We start from the raw sequence: 20,236 nt of genomic DNA, 5'->3' as shown, positions 1-20,236 counted from the left end.
CATACAGGGGGCACAGCTACAAGGGGCCCTATCACTGGGGGCACAGCTACAAGGGGCACAACTACAGAGGGCACATACTGGGGGCACTGATACAGGGGGAACAGCTACTGGGGCACTACTACAAGGGGCACATACTGGGGGCACTACTACAGGGGGCACATACAGGGGGCACAGCTACAAAGGGCACAGCTTCTGGGGGCACTACTACAGGGCGAACAGCTACAGAGGCACATACTGGGGCACTGCTACTGGGGGCACTACTACAGGGGGCACAGCTACAAAGGGCACAGCTACTGGGGGCAAATCTACAGGGAGACCATACTGGGGGCACTGCTACAGGGGGAACAGCTACTGGGGGCACTGCTACAGTGGGCACTGCTACAAAGGGCACAGTTACTGGGGGCATATCTACAGGGGGCACATGCTGGGGCACTGCTACAGGGGGAACAGCTACTGGGGGCACAGCTACAAGGGGCACTGCTACAGGGGGCACAACTACAGGGGGACCAGTTACTGGAGCAAATTAACTGGGGGCACAGCTACTGGGTCCAAATCTACAGGGGGGCACAGCTACAGGGGGAAAATCAACTAAGGGCACAACTAATTGGGGCAAATTTGGGGGCACAGCTACTGGGGGCATAACTGTGGCCACAACCCTCCCCTAGGAAGCCACTTTCGCACTGGGCGCCGCAAGGTGTAGTACCGGCCCTGTGTGCAGCACTTCCTGATACTGCAAGCCCCGCCCACTGCATGACATCGTGAAGGGGGCGGGGCCAGCACTCAACACTGCTGCCATCCATGTTACGGTAGCGTCTAGTTTAACTTCATGGAGAGGACCTTTCCCATAACCCCCTGGGTCCATGACACAATCTATTTGGATTAGTAAAGTGTTGCGAGTGAAGCGAGACACCGAGCCTGAAGCGTGGCGAGCGTCCAATGCTGCATAAAAAAAAAAATTACCCCAAACGAACGGAGTGCGAAGAAAACATTTAGGAGCTGTAAGGACGGAAGTTCTCTCCTGCCCTCCTCTTGTTTTGTCACTTCCAGGTCCTGAGCACGAAGGTAACATAGACACATCCTCCATGTCACACACTACTATACTGAGTTAAGGCAGGAAAAGGTAAGAGAGAGAGAAGTAACATTGGAGGGAAAGTGAAAGATGGAATGTAAGGAAGGAGTGCAGTTGAAGAACAGTAGTGCACCTGAGATAGACAGGTATGTGATTAAGGTATGTTAGAAAAGTAAAAAATGATACTGTGAGAGATTAGAAAAGAAGACAAGCATGTGATATCAGAGATTCAGAGATAGGCAGTTTTTGACCCTGTTTTTAAAAATGAGTGGGTCCTGCAGGACGTGCTGTGCAGTCAGTCTCTCACCGCTGGCAGCGATCTCATCCAATTGCTGCCTGAGACCAACGTCCTCCCCTCTCTGCCCACCAACGCACAGCATAACGCTCTACAATTTAAATCAAGTGTGAATATGTGTGCGTCGGGGGAGAGCTTGTAGGTGTGACCAGGGCACATATTCTTTCCCTTTGTCCCACACAGCATCTGAATCTGACCCGCACTGTATCTGTCCCACACTGTATCCCACCCACACTGTGTCCTACCAGCACTGTATCCCACCCGCACTGTATCCCTCCCGCACTGTATCCCACCCACACTGTATCCGTCCCACACTGTATCCCTCTCGCACTGTATCCGTCCCGCACTGTATCCCACCCGCACTGTATTCATCCCACACTGTATCCGTCCCGCACTGTATCCATCCCACACTGTATCCGTCACACACTGTGTCCTATCCACACTGTATCCCACCCACACTATATCCGTCCCACACTGTATCCCTCCCGCACTGTATCCCTCCCGCACTGTATCCGTCCCACACTGTATCCCACCCGCACTGTATCCCTCCCGCACTGTATCCGTCCCACACTGTATCCATCCCACACTGTATCCATCCCACACTGTATCCCACCCACACTGTATCCATCCCACACTGTATCCATCCCACACTGTATCCCTCCCGCACTGTATCCCACCCACACTGTATTCCACCTGCACTGTGTCCAACCCACACTGTATCCGTCCCACACTGTATCCATCCCACACTGTATCCCGCCTGCACTGTGTCCCACCCGCACTGTATTCCACCTGCACTGTATCCCACCCACACTCTATCCATCCCACACTGTATCCCTCCCACACTGTATCCCTCCCGCGCTGTATCCGTCCCACACTGTATCCCTCCCTGCACTGTATCCCACCTGCACTGTATCCCACCCACACTGTATCCGTCCCTCACTGTATCCCTCCCGCACTGTATCCATCCCACACTGTATCCCACCCACACTGTATCCCACCCGCACTGTATCCATCCCACACTGTATCCCACCCGCACTGTATCTGACCCGCACTATGTCCCACAGTATAACTTGCTCAATATTTAACTATGTATCCAGCAGGTACGGAGCACTTTTTTATGGTTGATGACATTTTGGGGAGCTGCTCAACAAAAAGGCTGATTGATCAGGGCTTTACATGAGAACATAGTGGCAGTCATCAGTGGCCCAAGGCCCCCAGGAGGGAGGTACAGATTGGGCACAGAGAATAGGCATGTCCACATGCCTAAGCCAGCCAACCATGTACGCAAAGACCAGAGCACAGATAAAAATAAAAGGGTTCAATATGAAAAGCCGGTGGTCGGAATGCTGGTGTTCAGTATGTGACGCCGGCATCCCGATCACGGCACTGCCGCCAAGGCACACCCTAATCCTCCCACTCCGCAGCCTATCTCTGAACTCCCCCATTGGTGCCTAACCCTAAACTCCCCCCCCCCCCCGTCCCCCCGTCCCGGTGGTGCCTTAACCTAACCCCCCCCCCCCTTACTTAGTGACTAATACTCCCCCGGTGGTGCCTAACCCCCCCCCCCCTCCTCTCTGCAGCCTAACCCTATCCTCCCCTAACCCGCAGCCTAACCATAACCCCCCTGGAGTGTGCGTAAACCTAACGCCCCCTCCTGCACGCTGCAACTAACCCTGGCAGTTCATACTTACCTTCAGAATCCTGACTGTTGGGATATTGTCGTCGGGATCCTAATCTCTTTGGGATGCCTGTATCGGTATTCTGGTGGCTGTCAGGATTCCGGTATCAGTATTATGGCTGACCGGATCCCGATAGCTGGGATCCTGAATGCATACTAAATAAAAATGTAGCATGGGAAAGCAGTTCAGTGTTGTGTATAGTGATGTATTGTGGGGAGATAGTGCAGAGATATAGGCCCTCATTACGAGTTGATCGCTCGCTAGCTACTTTTAGCAGGCATGCAAACGCATAGTCGCCGCCCACAGGGAAGTGTATTTTCGCTTTGCAAGTGTGCGAACGCCTGTGCAGCCGAGCTCTGCAAAAACCTTTTGTGCAGTTTCAGTAGGTCTGGACTTGCGATCACTTCAGTCTTTTTGTTTATCCCGGAATTGACGTCAGACACCCGCCCTGCAAATGCCTGGACACGCCTGCGTTTTTCTAAACACTCCCAGAAAACGGTCAGTTGACACCCACAGACGCCTTCTTCCTGTCAATCTGCTTGCGACCGGCCATGCGAACGGAATCGTCGTAGTAGCCATCGCTCGGTAACAAACCACTGTGTACTCGTATGACGCGCCTGCGCATTGTGGTGCATACACATGCGCAGATTGGCCCCGTTCTGCCATGATCGCTGCGCTGCGAAAATCTGTAGTGAGAGATCAACTCGGAATGACCCCCATAGTACTGAGATGTAATGTGGGAAAGTATCGCAGTGATGTAGTGGGGGAGGAAGTGTATTATAGTGGTGAGGTGGTAACGTAGTGATGTAGTGTGGGATGGTAGTGCAGAGATATGGGCCCTCATTCCGAGTCGTTCGCTCGGTATTTTTCATCGCATCGCAGTGAAATTCCGCTTAGTGCGCATGCGCAATATTCGCACTGCGACTGCGCCAAGTATCTTTGCTATGAAGATAGTATTTTTACTCACAGCTTTTTCATCGCTCCGGCGAACGTAATGTGATTGACAGGAAATGGGTGTTACTGGGCGGAAACAGGCCGTTTTATGGGCGTGTGGCTGAAAACGCTACCGTTTCCGGAAAAAACGCAGGAGTGGCCGGAGAAACGGGGGAGTGGTTGGGCGAACGCTGGGTGTGTGTGTGACGTCAAACCAGGAACGACAAGCACTGAACTGATCGCACAGGCAGAGTAAGTCTGGAGCTACTCTAAAACTGCTAAGTAGTTTGTGATCGCAATATTGCGAATACATCGGTCGCAATTTTAAGATGCTAAGATACACTCCCAGTAGGCGGCGGCTTAGCGTGTGTAACTCTGCTAAATTCGCCTTGCGACCGATCAACTCGGAATGAGGGCCATGGTGCAGAGATGTGTGGGGAGGTAGCATAGTGATGTAGTGTGGGGTGGTAGTTCAGGGATATAGTTCAGGGATGTAGTGTAAGTAGGTAACAGCGATGTAGTGTTGGGAGGAAGTTTGGGTACGTATAGTGCTGGAGTGTAGTGTGGGGTGGTAGTGAAGTGATATAGTTCAGGCATGTTGTGCAGTGATATAGGGGGTAATTCAGACCTGATTGTAACAGTAAATTTGTTAGCAGTTGTAGGGGGGGCAGGAGGGGGGGGCAGATGTAACATGTGCAGAGAGATTTCGATTTGGGTGGGGTGTGTTCAAACTGAAATCTAAATTGCAGTGTAAGAATAAAGCAGCCAGTATTTACCCCGCACAGAAACAATATAACCCACCCAAATCTAACTCTCTCTGCACATGTTATATGATCTGCCCCACCTGCACTGCACATGGTTTTGTCCAACTGCTAACAAATTTGCTGCTGCAATCAGGTCTGAATTACCCCCATAGTGCGGAGATGTAGTGTAGGAGTGGTACGTAGTGCAGAGATGTAGTATAGTAAAGATATGTGATGTGTGGCGGTAGTATAGTGATGTAGTATGCCACTACACCACCCTGCCCACCCAGGGAGAACTTCTCTTTGGCGCTGATCATTCGGCCCGTGGTGGAACGCAATAGGCCCTTCATAAAATTCAGCTCAGAGGCATATGTGGACATTAATCTGGCAGCAGGGCCGGTTCTTGGGCGCTGTGCGCCCCGGGCAACAATAGGGGGCGTGGCTTCATACAGGGGGTGTGGTCATTTACGCCCCCTGTACAGACTGAAATGATGTGCGGTGCGCGATGATGTCATCGCGCACCGCACAGTAAAGGACCTCTCCACGAAGGGAAACTAGACGCATACGCGTCTAGTTTCCCTTCACAGCGGCAGCGGCGGGCAGCGGGCAGCGGGGGGCACAGCAGCAGCGGATCTTGCCCTGGTGCGGCGCCCTCTGGATGGTGCCCTGCGCCCTCCGGAAGGCAGCGCCCCGGGCAAAAGTCCTGCTTGCCCGTGGCAAGATCCGCTACTGTCTGGCAGTGCACGTGGTTTTGCCCAACTGCTAACAAATTTGCTGCTGCGATCAACTCTGAATTAGGCCCATGGTCTGTGTTCATTGCAACCCCACATCCCCCACTCAGAGTCAGCAGTGATATGCGGTCCCTAGAACTGTCATGGACAAAAGTTTTAATAAAAAACTGATACGGATTAGGTAAAACAGTGTCACTGTTGCCATTTTATATTTGGTCTACCATTCCTGGAGTGCTGTCCTTCAAAATTGTACATTTTATTTTCTTAGATAGCTATTTAATTAAGTTATACTGAATCAGGCTTATACAGCTATTGTGTTCATTATTTGATAATATAAAACTGACAATTTGGCCAAAAATATTAGCCAGTTCCATATGTAATGGAGAGATGTAGCCTAAATTGTTAAGGATGGAGAGGGTGACCTTCCGGCGCCCCCGCCGGCTTACTCTAATCAAATAACTGGAGACGAGACTGGTAATATTGGTGGTCATTCCGAGGTGATCGCTCGTTATTTTTTTTTCGCAATGGAGCGATTAGTCGCTAATGCGCATGCGCAATGTCCACAGTGCGACTGCGCCAAGTAAATTTGCTATTAAGTTAGGTATTTTACTCACGGCATTACGAGGTTTTTTCTTCGTTCTGGTGATCGTAGTGTGATTGACAGGAAGTGGGTGTTTCTGGGCGGAAACTGGCCGTTTTATGGGTGTGTGCGAAAAAACGCTGCCGTTTCTGGGAAAAACGCGGGAGTGTCTGAAGAAATGGGGAGTGTCTGGGTGAACGCTGGGTGTGTTTGTGACGTCAAACCAGGAACGAAACTGACTGAACTGATCGCAGTGGCAGAGTAAGTCTCGAGCTACTCAGAAACTGCTAAGAACTGTCTATTCGCAAATCTGCTAATCTATCGTTCGCAAATCTACTATGCTAAGATTCACTCCCAGTAGGCGGCGGCTTAGCGTGTGCAAAGCTGCTAAAAGCAGCTTGCGAGCGAACAACTCGGAATGACCACCTTTGTGCAAAGAATAAATGGTCACAGCTTTATTTCCACCTAATACCAAAAAACACACAGGGTAAAAAGGAGAGGAAGCGGTGCATGGCTCTCCCGCTGTTTAGAGAAACGACTGGGGCGTGCCTTACGCCGCCTTACCGCGACAGCCACGCCCCCTCCCCGCCTGAGGCATACCTGGCCCGCCCTTGCGGGCCGACGGACCACGCCCCCTGCGCTGGGGGACCAGCAACCATGCGCATAACACCCTACCACGACGCGCAACCCTGCCGCATTTAGCTGGAACCAGGCGTACGGCCTACTAATTGGTGACTTATGCGAGGCATTCTGACAATCCTCCCTTACCATGCCTTGTGCACCGCTCCTTCCCCGCAACCCGCTGTGACAAGAAAATACAAATGATTTACACCAAACCATGTTTATTGCAATAAAACAAAACACCATAATAACTTCTCACAACGTGTCATTCATTAGCAAGTGACGAAAAAAAGTTAAAAAACTGACGAAAAAAACTGCCTAAGTCCTGCGCTCCCTTGGCCCATTCCCCTGTCCTAGCTACTACCGACCCTGTTCCTTGCCAACTCAGGGCGGGTGGGTGGGCTTCCTTTCCTGTGTGGGGAAAATGGAGCTATTAACTCCCTCCCCCCCCGGGTTGCTGCTTTTATCTGCCTCTCCCTCCTCACCACCCCCACCCCCCCCGCCTATGGGCAGCACCTTTTACTGGCCCAGGGCTCCCTGCAGGTGATGAAAAGGGGAGGGGGTCCCTCTTCGGCGTTCGCGCCTTCGGGACACCCGGCACCCCTCCTCCTTATCCCGCTGCGGCGCCATTGCTGCCCCCTTCGCCCCTGTTTTGCTTGAGATCTGAGAGACCTCCCATCCCCCTTTCCTGCTGTCTTTTCCTTTCGTTTTTTTTTTTTACACCAGTGTCATTTTAGAGACGATTCTACACTGAATAAGGTGTCTGACTTATGTTTTGGAACTTAGAGTTGCAGAGGGCAAACCACCCACTCTCAGCATTGTGTTTCATAACACAAAATCACAAGGAGGAGAAAGGTGTACTGTACAGCATGCACTCAGAAAACACAGTAGTAATGTCAGATCACTCTCACCAAAGCACACCTTTTTATAGCACAGTAAAGAAAAGTGTTAGTACACAGAGAGTGTACACCTGTGTAAAGATTCTGCATATGAAAAGCGTTTTTGCTGCTTGTCTTTATTCCAGCCTTGTTAATTGTTGCATATGAGCCTTATTCCGATATGTTCGATATTGTACAGCTGAAGGGAAACGGCTGTCCAATACCATACAACTAATATGCTATTGCTGCAAGAGGTACATGTTATAGGAATCTTTCCAGTAAGGGGCAAGACAGACAGGAGAAAAAACTCCTTCTAATGCTGCAGAAGGTGACACAGCCCTCAGCTATCTGCATAAGCCAAAGCTTACTTAGACTGGCCACTGAAAATCCTTTGCCAAGTCCCGGAAGCCTGCTTCTGACAAATGGGAGCTACACGTCTCTGTTTTGTAGAATGGTCCGAGTCACTGCCCCTGCTCCGCCCACAGACAAACATCATGTCAAACACTCTGTGACTTAAGCCCAGTACCCACGGGCCGATGCAGGAGAGATATGTGCTGAGCGAACCGCTCAGCACACATCTCTCCTGCCGCTCAGCACAGCGCGATCTGTGCTGAGCGTACGGGGGGAGACGGGGGGGCCGCTCATTTCACCCAGCGGGTGAAGTGAGCGACCCGCTAGATTGGCCTGCATGCAGGCCAATCTAGCAGCAGCGATAGCGATGTGCGGGGCCGCGCATCGCTATCGCCGAGGGGGCTACACACGGAGCGATCATACTGATATTCTAAGCAATCTAGTCAGATTGCTTAGAATATCGCTCCGTGAGTACCCCCCTTAAGGGGGACTGCGAGCAATCATGCATGATCCATTTCACACATGTGCATGTGGACCAGTGCACCCATCATCAGATTTGCACGTAAACCATTGGGTTTACTGTACATCCAAATTTGAATCAGACCCTACACTATGTGTCTTGGGTGATTGCACAATGGAGCAGAGCATACTTGCCTACCCTCCTGGAATGCAGGGTGGCTCCCAAAAATCAGATGCGCCCCCCCCCCCCCCCAGAAAGGTGTGCAAGTCTCCGACAGCTCCCCTGCAACTCCCCCCCCCCCCCCCCGCCGCCCACTTACAGAGAACAAGGGGGCGGTCCGAGGGGACCTGATGACAAGATTCACGCTGAATTGTGTCATCGCAGCCCCGTCCCTGCTGTACAATGCTTGTAATAGCGCCACTGTATAGAGGGGGTGTGGCCACGGTGAAGTGTCTGCAAGCGTCTGCCTCCTATGCTGCATTAAATACATAGCCACACCCCCTATGTGATGGCACGCCCACCCTCCCCTCCCCCTGCTGCGCCGAGCTGGCTGCCCTCTCCTGGAGGGGGCAACCAGAAAGTCGGCAACCCTGAAGCAGAGTCAATTGGTACAGAAAAGTCTGCATTAGCATTTGTGTTAGGGTACATGCACCTGTAGCCAACTGGGCTGTAATAACAGTATATTTCAATCTTAAACAGTATAGAACATTTAATACGTTTACCAAAATGTCACTGCTCCCATTTTTACCCTTCACAAATCAGTTATTGTAATAGTCATATAATGGCACTCATGTAACCTTCAGGAAATTGTTTTAGAAACAAATTCTCAAATTATAAAGTACATTTTTGTCTTATAAACCATAAAACGTTTTGTTCTTCTATTATGTTATTATAGGACATTTTTGTATTTATTTCTGTGAAATAAAGTTATTACTTTAAATAACCATAGAAAAATCATTTAAAATCAATTTTAAACTAGTTATTTGTTTTTGAAGGTTTCTTTTTGTCTGTCAAAATAAATATTTAAACAGATCTGGGAAATATAAATTTACACAAATCAGCAATGCTAACATTCTCCAAAAATACACTGAGACCGGATTTCCCCTAACACAGCTGTCTTCAAAAGGAGAAGAGACTTCTAATTTACAATTATTGAACTGTCACTTACCAGAATAATCACATAAGGCATTTTTGGAACAGACCTGCCACATGAAAAGACCATCTTACCTGTAATGCATTCAGATGAATATTTTACTTTTTATAGTAAGCATGTGGATTTGCAGATCCTGGTAGAAATGTTTCAGAAGGTTAAAACATTTTAACTAGAGATGAGCGGGTTCGGTTCCTCGAGATCCGAACCCCCCCCGAACTTCACGTGGTTTACACGGGTCCGAGCCAGCCTCGGATCTTCCCGCCTTGCTCGGTTAACACGAACGCGCCCGAAAGTCATCATTCCGCTGTTGTATTCTCGCAAGATTCTTATTGCATATAAAGAGCCGCGCATCGCCGCCATTTTCACTCATGCATTGGAGATTATAGTGAGAGGACGTGGCTGCGTTCTCTCCGTTTCTGTGTTCAGTGTGCTGCAAATATCTGTACTAAGTGTGCTGCAAATATCTGTGCTCAGTGTAATGCAAATATCTACGTTCTCTGCCTGAGAACGCTCCATATCTGTGCTGCATTGTAGTTGTGCGCAGTATATAGTAGGAGGACAGTGCAGAATTTTGCTGACCACCAGTATGTATATAGCAGTACGTTACAGTAGTCCATTGCTCTACCTCTGTGTTGTCAAGTATACTATCCATATCTGTGCTGCATTGTAGTTGTGCGCAGTATATGGTAGGAGGACAGTGCAAAATTTTGCTGACCACCAGTATATATATATATATATATATATATATATATGTAGCAGTACGGTACAGTAGTCCATTGCTCTACCTCTGTGTCGTCAAGTATACTATCCATATCTGTGCTGCATTGTAGTTGTGCACAGTATATAGTAGGAGGACAGTGCAGAATTTTGCTGACCACCAGTATATATATATATATATATATATATAGCAGTACGGTACAGTAGTCCATTGCTCTACCTCTGTGTCGTCAAGTATACTATCCATATCTGTGCTGCATTGTAGTTGTGCGCAGTATATAGTAGGAGGACAGTGCAGAATTTTGCTGACCACCAGTATATATATATATATATATATAGCAGTACGGTACAGTAGTCCATTGCTCTACCTCTGTGTCGTCAAGTATACTATCCATATCTGTGCTGTATTGTAGTTGTGCGCAGTATATAGTAGGAGGACAGTGCAGAATTTTGCTGACCACCAGTGTATATATATATATATACAGTATATATATATATATATATATATATATATATATATATATATATATAGCAGTACGGTACAGTAGTCCATTGCTCTACCTCTGTGTCATCAAGTATACTATCCATATCTGTGCTTCATTGTGGTTGTGCGCAGTATATAGTAGCAGGACAGTGCAGAATTTTGCTGACCACCAGTATATATATATATATAGCAGTATGGTACAGTAGTCCATTGCTCTACCTCTTTGTCGTCAAGTATACTATCCATATCTGTGCTGCATCGTAGTTGTGCGCAGTATATAGTAGGAGGACAGTGCATAATTTTGCTGACCACCTATATATATATATATATATATATATATATATATATACACATTTAGCAGTACGGTACAGTAGTCCATTGCTCTACCTCTGTGTCGTCAAGTATACTATCCATATCTGTGCTGCATTGTAGTTGTGCACAGTATATAGTAGGAGGACAGTGCAGAATTTTGCTGACCACCAGTATATATATATATATATATATATATATATATATATATATATATAGCAGTACGGTACAGTAGTCCATTGCTCTACCTCTGTGTCGTCAAGTATACTATCCATAACTGTGCTGCATTGTAGTTGTGCGCAGTATATAGTAGGAGGACAGTGTAGAATTTTGCTGACCACCAGTGTATATATATATATATATATATATATATACAGTATATATATATATATATATATATATAGCAGTACGGTACAGTAGTCCATTGCTCTACCTCTGTGTCATCAAGTATACTATCCATATCTGTGCTTCATTGTGGTTGTGCGCAGTATATAGTAGCAGGACAGTGCAGAATTTTGCTGACCACCAGTATATATATATATATATATATATATATATATAGCAGTATGGTACAGTAGTCCATTGCTCTACCTCTTTGTTGTCAAGTATACTATCCATATCTGTGCTGCATTGTAGTTGTGCGCAGTATATAGTAGGAGGACAGTGCAGAATTTTGCTGACCACCTATATATATATATATATATATATATATATATACATTTAGCAGTACGGTATAGTAGTCCATTGCTCTACCTCTGTGTCATCAAGTATGCTATCCATATCTGTGCTGCATTGTAGTTGTGCGCAGTATATAGTAGGAGGACAGTGCAGAATTTTGCTGACCACCTATATATATATATATCTATATACATATAGCAGTACGGTACAGTAGTCCATTGCTCTACCTCTGTGTCGTCAAGTACAGTATACTATCCATATCTGTGCTGCATTGTAGTTGTGCGCAGTATATAGTAGGAGGACAGTGCAGAATTTTGCTGACTACCAGTATATATATATACATAGCAGTACGGTACAGTAGTCCATTGCTCTACCTCTGTGTCGTCAAGTATACTATCCATATATGTGCTGCATTGTAGTTGTGCGCAGTATATAGTAGGAGGACAGTGCAGAATTTTGCTGACCACCAGTATATATATATATATAGCAGTATGGTACAGTAGTCCATTGCTCTACCTCTGTGTCGTCAAGTATACTATCCATATCTGTGCTGCATTGTAGTTGTGCGCAGTATATAGTAGGAGGACAGTGCAGAATTTTGCTGACCACCAGTATATATATATACATAGCAGTACGGTACAGTAGTCCATTGCTCTACCTCTGTGTCGTCAAGTATACTATCCATATCTGTGCTGCATTGTAGTTGTGCGCAGTATATAGTAGGAGGACAGTGCAGAATTTAGCTGACCACCAGTATATATATATATATATATATATATATATATAGCAGTACGGTACAGTAGGCCATTGCTATTGATATATTACTGGCATATAATTCCACACAATAAAAGATGGAGAACAAAAATGTGGAGGGTAAAATAGGGAAAGATCAAGATCCACTTCCACCTCGTGCTGAAGCTGCTGCCACTAGTCATGGCCGAGACGATGAAATGCCATCAACGTCGTCTGCCAAGGCCGATGCCCAATGTCATAGTAGAGAGCATGTAAAATCCAAAAAACAAAAGTTCCGTAAAATGACCCAAAAATCTAAATTAAAAGCGTCTGAGGAGAAGCGTAAACTTGCCAATATGCCATTTACGACACGGAGTGGCAAGGAACGGCTGAGGCCCTGGCCTATGTTCATGGCTAGTGGTTCAGCTTCACATGAGGATGGAAGCACTCATCCTCACGCTAGAAAAATGAAAAGACTTAAGCTGGCAAAAGCACAGCAAAGAACTGTGCGTTCTTCTAAATCACAAATCCCCAAGGAGAGTCCAATTGTGTTGGTTGCGATGCCTGACCTTCCCAACACTGGACTGGAAGAGGTGGCGCCTTCCACCATTTGCACGCCCCCTGCAAGTGCTGGAAGGAGCACCCACAGTCCAGTTCCTGATATTGAAATTGAAGATGTCACTGTTGAAGTACATCAGGATGAGGATATGGGTGTTGCTGACGCTGAGGAGGAAATTGACAAGGAGGAATCTGATGGTGAGGTGGTTTGTTTAAGTCAGGCACCCGGGGAGACACCTGTTGTCCATGGGATGAATATGGCCATTGACATGCCTGGTCAAATTACAAAAAAAATCATCTCTTCGGTGTGGAATTATTTTAACAGAAATGCGGGCAACAGGTGTCAAGCCGTATGTTGCCTTTGTCACGCTGTAATAAGTAGGGGTAAGGACGTTAACCACCTAGGAACATCCTCCCTTAAAGTCACCTGGAGCGCATTCATCAGAAGTCATTGACAGGTTCAAAAACTTTTGGTGACAGCGGAAGCAGTCCACTGACAACTAAATCCCTTCTTCCTCTTGTACCCAAGCTCCTGCAAACCACACCACCAACTCCCTCAATGTCAATTTTCCCCTTAGACAGGAACGCCAATAGTCCTGCAGGCCATGTCACTGGCAAGTCTGACGAGTCCTCTACTGACTGGGATTCCTCTGATGGATCCTTGAATGTGACGCCTACTGCTGCTGGCGCTGCTGTTGTTGCTGCTGGGAGTCGATCGTCATCCCAGAGGGGAAGTTGGAAGACCACTTGTACTACTTCCAGTAAGCTATTGACTGTCCAACAGTCCTTTGCGAGGAAGATGAAATATCACAGCAGTCATCCTGCTGCAAAGTGGATAACTCAGGCCTTGGCAGCTGTGTTGGTGTTAGACGTGCGTCCGGTATCCGCCGTTAGTTCACAGGCAATTAGAGAATTTCTTGAGGTAGTGTGTCCCCGGTACCAAATACCATCTAGGTTCCACTTCTCTAGGCAGGCGATACCGAGAATGTACACAGACGTCAGAAAAAGACTCACCAGTGTCCTAAAAAATGCAGTTGTACCCAGTGTTCACTTAACTACAGACATGTGGACAAGTGGAGCAGGGCAGACTCAGGACTATATGACTGTGACAGCCCACTGGGTAGATGTATTGCCTCCTGCAGCAAGAACAGCAGCAGCGGCACCAGTAGCAGCATCTCGCAAATGCCAACTCGTTCCTAGGCAGGCTTTGTATCACCGCTTTCCATAAGAGGCACACAGCTGACAACCTCTTACGGAAACTGAGGAACATCATAGCAGATTGGCTTACCCCAATTGGACTCTCCTGGGGATTTTTGACATCGGACAACACCACTAATATTGTGCGTGCATTACAATCGGGCAAATTCCAGCACGTCCCATGTTTTGCACATACATTGAATTTAGTGGTGCAGAATTATTTAAAAAATGAAAGGTGCGTGCAAGAGATGCTATCGGTGGCCAGAAGAATTGCGGGCCACTTTCGGCATTCAGCCACCGCGTGCCGAAGACTGCAGTAGCAAACACTCCTAAACCTGCCCCGCCATCAGCTGAAGCAAGAGGTGGTAACGAGGTGGAATTCAACCCTCTATATGCTTCAGAGGACGGAGGAGCAGCAAAAGGCCATTCAAGCCTATACATCTGCCTACGATATAGGCAAAGGAGGGGGAATACACCTGACTCAAGCGCAGTGGAGAATGATTTCAACGTTGTGCAAGGTTCTGCAACCCTTTGAACTTGCCACACGTGAAGTCAGTTCAGACACTGCCAGCCTGAGTCAGGTCATTCCCCTCATCAGGCTTTTGCAGAAGCAGCTGGAGAGATTGAAGGAGGAACTAAAATGGGGCGATCCCGCTAGGCATGTGGGACTTGTGGATGGAGCCCTTCATTCGCTTAACCGGGATTCACGGGTGGTCAATCTGTTGAAATCAGAGCACTACATTTTGGCCACCGTGCTCGATCCTAGGTTTAAAGCCTACATTTTATCTCTCTTTCCGGCAGACACAAGTCTGCAGCTGTTCAAAGACCTGCTGGTGAGACACTTGTCAAGTCAAGTGGAACGTGACCCGCCAACAGCTCCTCCTTCATTTTCTCCCGCCACTGGAGCTGCCAGGAAAAGGATCAGATTTCCAAAACCACCCGCTGGCGGTGATGCAGGGCAGTCAGGAGCAAGTGCTGACATCTGGTCCGGACTGAAGGACCTGCCAACGCTTACTGACATGTCGTCTGCTGTCACTGCATATGATTCTGTCACCATTGAAAGAATGGTGGAGGATTATGAGTGACAGCATCCAAGTAGGCACGTCAGACAGTCCGTACGTATACTGGCAGGAAAAAGAGGCAATTTGGAGGCCCTTGCACAAACTGGCTTTATTTTACCTAAGTTGCCCCCTCCAGTGTGTACTCCGAAAGAGTGTTTAGTGCAGCCGGTAACCTTGTCAGCGATTGGCGTACGAGGTTACTTCCACAAAATGTGGAGAAGATGATGTTCATCAAAATGAATTATAATCAATTCCTCCGTGGAGACATTCACCAGCAATTGCCTCCAGAAAGTACACAGGGACCTGAGATGGTGGATTCCAGTAGGGACGAATTAATACTCTGTGAGGAGGGGGATGTACACAATGAAAAGGGTGATGAATCGGAGAATGAGGAGGAGGTGGACATCTTGCCTCTGTAGAGCCAGTTTGTGCAAGGAGAGATTGATTGCTTCTTTTTTGGTGGAGGCCCAAACCAACCAGTCATTTCAGCCACAGTCGTGTGGCAGACCCTGTCGCTGAAATTATGGGTTTGTTAAAGTGTGCATGTCCTGTTTATACAACATAAGGGTGGGTGGGAGGGCCCAAGGACAATTCCATCGTGCACCTCTTTTTTAAAATTTATTTATCTTTGCATCATGTGATGTTTGGGGCTAATTTTTTTAAGTGCCATCCTGTCTGACACTGCAGTGCCACTCCTAGATGGGCCAGGTGTTTGTGCCGGCCACTTGGGTCACTTAGCTTAGTCATCCAGCAACCTTGGTGCAAATTTTAGGACTGTTCAGAAGTCCAGAATAGTGTTCAGAATAGACTGGAAATGAGTGGAAATTGTGGTTATTGAGGTTAATAATACTATGGGATCAAAATTACCCCCAAATTCTATGATTTAAGCTGTTTTTGAGGGTTTTTTGTCCAAAACACACCCGAATCTGACAAAAAATTTTAAGGGAGGTTTTGCCAAAACGCGCCCGAATCCAAAACCAAATCACAAAAACCGAAAAATTTCCGGTGCACATCTCTAATTTTAACATGTATTATGTTTTTACAACTTTACTCTCCTTATCTTCTTTGCTTTCCTAAGAAGATGGACCTAATACTTGTCATTAATGTTAAAAGGGGATGGGCATCTTTGACCTTAAAGTACAAGTATGGAAAAGAATACCTTCTAGACAGGGCCGGTGCAAGGTTCCTCAGCACCCTAGGCAAAACTTCTGCCCCCCCCCCCCCATTCCCATCATTCCCCCAGTAGCCAGCCCCTCAGCTGAAATGTTAAAAAGTGCGGAGGTGGCATCTTACAAATTCCACAGCAACAACTGTGCTAGCTATTGACAACTGATAACTGTGACTTAAGGTCCATACACACTTGCCGATAACATGAGCGACGTCGCTCATTTTCCCCCTCCCTGAACGACGTCACTCAGTTTATCGGCAAGTGTGTATGCCGCCAGCGACGACCGATGCGCGGCCCCGCGGGTCGGCGACGATCGTCGCTGTCGGTAGGGCATGCATGCAGGATCTGGACTGTCGTCCACGGGCTGGCGGAGGCATGACGTTACTCAGCAATATGAGCGGTCATAACGCTCAGTGTGTACAGTCGGCCGCCGACCGGCCCGGGAGGGGAAACATTAGACGACGTCACTCAGAGAGCGACATCGTCTAATGTGTATGGGCCTTTAGAGCCACACCAAAGAATATTTTCCTCAGATAAGAGCCATATGGCCTATCCAGTCTGCCCTTTATGGTTAGGACTCAGAGTATACGGGATAGGTTAGGGGTAAGGATATTAGTGTTAGTTAACTGGATTGGGTTAGGATATTACGGATAGGTTATAGGGTTGTTTTAGTGGTTTCATACTTTCAGTTAGGGTATTAGGGTTAGTTTGGGGGATGGGGTTAGAGTATCAGGGATAGGATATTAGGGTTGGTTTATCAGTTTGGGTTAAGGTATTAGGGTAAAGGCCGGGTTATAATTAGGGAGATCGTGATAGATACTGTATACTCCTTTGAACTCCATGGAGTGCCTCCCATAGGGGTGGTCTTCAGTATGCCGGCTGTCGGGATCCCGGCGCTCAGTATACCGGTGCCGGAATCCCGACAGCCGGCATACCGACACTTATTCTCCCTCGTGGGGGTCCACGACCCCCCTGGAGGGAGAATAAAATAGCGTGGCGCGCGTAGCGCACCACCGTGCCCGCAGCGCGGCGAGCGAAGCGAGCCCGCAAGGGGCTCATTTGCGCTCGCCACACTGTCGGTATGCCGGCGGTCGGGCTCCAGGCGCCGGTATGCTGGTCGCCGGGAGCTCGACCGGCGGCATACCATACTACACCCTCCCATAGGTACAGGAGAATGTTTGCAATTGACAATTCCAGGGAGGGCACCCAGGTACTGTACATGCAAAAGCTTAAGTGGAGTGCAGGACTTTTCTGCTTAATTCAAAAAATAAAAAATAAACATATATATATATATATAAATGTTCCAATTCAAACAGGCAGCGGCACTCAGAGACCTTCAAATAGTTTTCAACTGTATAAAAAAATGGTGACATAGTAACATTACGAAAAATAATTACCCCTTTGCCAAGGTCTCCGAGTAGTGCCTCTGCCTGTTTGAATTGGAGCATATCTACACTAATCTGGATGGCACCGAAGCAGCTGCCAGTGGGAGGAGTGCCGCGCCATTTGGAGATAGATTTTACACACATTATATATAGATGAAATATCACAGCAGTCATCCTGTTGCAAAGCGGATAACTGAGGCCTTGACAACTATGTTGGTGTTAGACGTGCGTCCGGTATCCGCCGTTAGTTCACAGGGAACTAGACAATTTATTGAGGCAGTGTGCCCCCGTTACCAAATACCATCTAGGTTCCACTTCTCTAGGCAGGCGATACCGAGAATGTACACGGACGTCAGAAAAATACTCACCAGTGTCCTAAAAAATGCAGTTGTACCCAATGTCCACTTAACCACGGACATGTGGACAAGTGGAGCAGGGCAGGGTCAGGACTATATGACTGTGACAGCCCACTGGGTAGATGTATGGACTCCCGCCGCAAGAACAGCAGCGGCGGCACCAGTAGCAGCATCTCGCAAACGCCAACTCTTTCCTAGGCAGGCTACGCTTTGTATCACCGCTTTCCAGAATACGCACACAGCTGAAAACCTCTTACGGCAACTGAGGAAGATCATCGCGGAATGGCTTACCCCAATTGGACTCTCCTGTGGATTTGTGGCATCGGACAATGCCAGCAATATTGTGTGTGCATTAAATATGGGCAAATTCCAGCACGTCCCATGTTTTGCACATACCTTGAATTTGGTGGTGCAGAATTTTTTTAAAAACGACAGGGGCGTGCAAGAGATGCTGTCGGTGGCCAGAAGAATTGCGGGACACTTTCGGCGTACAGGCACCACGTACAGAAGACTGGAGCACCACCAAAAACGCCTGAACCTGCCCTGCCATCATCTGAAGCAAGAAGTGGTAACGAGGTGGAATTCAACCCTCTATATGCTTCAGAGGTTGGAGGAGCAGCAAAAGGCCATTCAAGCCTATACAATTGAGCACGATATAGGAGGTGGAATGTACCTGTCTCAAGCGCAGTGGAGAATGATTTCAACGTTGTGCAAGGTTCTGCAACCTTTTGAACTTGCCACACGTGAAGTCAGTTCAGACACTGCCAGCCTGAGTCAGGTCATTCCCCTCATCAGGCTTTTGCAGAAGAAGCTGGAGGCATTGAAGGAGGAGCTAAAAGGGAGCGATTCCGCTAGGCATGTGGGACTTGGGGATGGAGCCCTTAATTCGCTTAACAAGGATTCACGGGTGGTCAATCTGTTGAAATCAGAGCACTACATTTTGGCCACCGTGCTCGATCCTAGATTTAAAACCTACCTTGGATCTCTCTTTCCGGCTGACACAAGTCTGCTGGGGTTCAAAGACCTGCTGGTGACAAAATTGTCAAGTCAAGCGGAACGCGACCTGTCAACATCTCCTCCTTCACATTCTCCCGCAACTGGGGGTGCGAGGAAAAGGATCAGAATTCCGAGCCCACCCGCTGGCGGTGATGCAGGGCAGTCTGGAGCGACTGCTGATGCTGACATCTGGTCCGGACTGAAGGACCTGACAACGATTACGGACATGTCGTCTACTGTCACTGCATATGATTCTCTCACCATTGAAAGAATGGTGGAGGATTATATGAGTGACCGCATCCAAGTAGGCACGTCAGACAGTCCGTACTTATACTGGCAGGAAAAAGAGGCAATTTGGAGGCCCTTGCACAAACTTGCTTTATTCTACCTAAGTTGCCCTCCCACAAGTGTGTACTCCGAAAGAGTGTTTAGTGCCGCCGCTCACCTTGTCAGCAATCTGCGTACGAGGTTACTTCCAGAAAATGTGGAGAAGATGATGTTCATTAAAATGAATTATAATCAATTCCTCCGTGGAGACATTGACCAGCAGCAATTGCCTCCACAAAGTACACAGGGAGCTGAGATGGTGGATTCCAGAGGGGACGAATTGATAATCTGTGAGGAGCGGGATGTACACGGTGATATATCGGAGGATGATAATGAGGTGGACATCTTGCCTCTCTAGAGCCAGTTTGTGCAAGGAGAGATTAATTGCTTCTTTTTCGGTGGGGGTCCAAACCAACCCGTCATTTCAGTCACAGTCGTGTTGCAGACCCTGTCACTGAAATGATGGGTTGGTTAAAGTGTGCATGTCCTGTTTATACAACATAAGGGTGGGTGGGAGGGCCCAAGGACAATTCCATCTTGCACCTCTTTTTTCTTTCATTTTTCTTTGCGTCATGTGCTGTTTGGGGAGTGTTTTTTGGAAGGGCCATCCTGCGTGACACTGCAGTGCCACTCCTAGATGGGCCAGGTGTTTGTGTCGGCCACTAGGGTCGCTTAGCTTACTCACACAGCTACCTCATTGCGCCTCTTTTTTTCTTCTTTGCGTCATGTGCTGTTTGGGGAGTGTTTTTTGGAAGGGCCATCCTGCGTGACACTG

Source organism: Pseudophryne corroboree, chromosome 2 (assembly GCF_028390025.1).
Source record: "Pseudophryne corroboree isolate aPseCor3 chromosome 2, aPseCor3.hap2, whole genome shotgun sequence".
In the NCBI taxonomy this organism is placed as follows: Eukaryota; Metazoa; Chordata; class Amphibia; order Anura; family Myobatrachidae; genus Pseudophryne; species Pseudophryne corroboree.
The sequence above is the reverse complement of the archived record's forward strand: the minus strand, read 5'-3'. Positions refer to the sequence as shown.